Below are 1,890 nucleotides of genomic sequence, written 5' to 3'. Positions count from 1 at the left end.
CAGGAAATCGATTCCGCTAGGTCCCGACTTCCAATTTTGTCCACGAACAAAGTTTGAAGAGGTTTGTCTCGCAAATTTGAGCAGACAACAGTGAACTTTGACCTGAACTTTGACATCGCGGCGAAAGAGATCTGTGATTGGTGTCGCGGAACGCGATTCAGAAAATAAGTTTGTGTATTGCAGTGGTTTGCAGTGTTTAGTCATGTTTAGTCAATAATATTTATCCGATTTAACCGAGACCGGAAGGAGACGGCGCATGAAGGTACCGAGACCAGAAGGAGACGGCGCGTGAGGGTCTTCTTTAGTGACGTGTGAAAAGTCTCTCGCGTCACGTATAGCGCAGCCAATTATCAGGAGGCAGGTGAACGGCGATCTGGCATTCTGCGTTGAGACACGAGGACAGGCGCACGGGCAGGCAGACGAACGTCTTAATTCGCTGGTCAAGAAACAGCATGCGACGCGTGTCACATTAATAGCAGAATAACTTACGTCGAAGGGTGAGTAGCTCATTCAAGTCAAGCTTGCCAAAGCCTTTCCGATTTTCGCCTGCGCAGTCAACTCAGCTGGTAACCAAATGGCCAGCCGGGAGATTTCGCAACGGTCAAGTCGTTACCGCAAATATTTTCTTGTTGTTCTGTAATATCGTAATATGATGCATGTATCGTGTTATGTAGTTGTTGTGCAAGTGGAAGCCGTGATGTGGCGGCAACTTGAACGTTTGGATTAGAGCACTTTGGGCTCAGTTGTTTTATTTTGTTTAGCTGGTCACTGCGATGGGAGAAGGACCAGACCAGCCGCAGAACAAACCACTCAGTAAGTTCTATGATTGTATGAACCAATTATAGAGCTGAACCAAGGTTTGTTAATTGCAGACGTTCCGGGTTACGGGTTCCGGGTTCCGGGTTCTGGGTGAAGATGTCCAAGGACGTCGAGGCAGAGTATATTTACCGAACACTTCAAAGAACATGAACTGGATGGGGAAAACCAACGAGTCACGAGCAAGCATGGTTTCAACTGGGATAGACCTTTTCGTCATCTTCAGACCGTCAGGCGAACCAGTTCTTCACAACTAATTTAAGTAACACCAAGGAAAAAAACAGACGTGCTTGTTCTGTGTCTCTTGAACTCGTGTGATATGAATCGTGCGCGATGAACTAACTTTCCTAACTTTTCGAATCCTTTCTTTTTTGATACACCATTCATCCATCGGAAAATAAACCGAAATTTATACTTCGTAGAATCCACCTATAAAGAATTGCGTTTGTTGTTGAGTTTTTTTAGCAATAAAACTCAAGTGTGGGAGTTTGAAAGTACTTCTACTTTTCTAAATCTTTCTTCCCCACATTCCGCTACAGTGGGGGCTCGTGTCCGGGATACGATTTTATGAGCTAGATCTTCTTTTTTTTCTATGTGGCCAACAACGCAAATTTTTGTAGGTGTGCGGAGGTTGTCTATCCTTATCCCCATCGCAGCACAGCACGTCTGTTTCTTATGCATGATAGTTAGTCTTGAGTAGACTAGAGAAGCTATACATGTATGTTAGTTAATCTTGAGTAGATTAGTAAGCTAACACAAGAAAGCGGCGACTGCTCGGGCGAGGATTGGACGGCAACAGCAGCACTCTAAATTATATTTCTTTCACCCTACATCTTTTGAAGATAACGGTAAAGTACTAGTCGAACTGAACCCAAGCTCTTTTAGGTTGAACGAGGTTCAACAGGTAACTGGATCTAACTTGAGTAGAAGTTAGATCAGTGAACTAAGTTAGGTCGTACCAATTCGGAGTAGTTGAGACTACGACTAACCTAGTAGAGTAGAGATTTGAATTGAGTCAACATAACCAGAGTGAGGTGGTGTTAGGACTAATTTAAATCGAGGACGGTGTTTAGC

The sequence above is a fragment of the Littorina saxatilis genome, linkage group LG9 (assembly GCF_037325665.1).
Source record: "Littorina saxatilis isolate snail1 linkage group LG9, US_GU_Lsax_2.0, whole genome shotgun sequence".
NCBI lineage: Eukaryota > Metazoa > Mollusca > Gastropoda > Littorinimorpha > Littorinidae > Littorina > Littorina saxatilis.
This window is presented reverse-complemented; position numbering follows the sequence as displayed.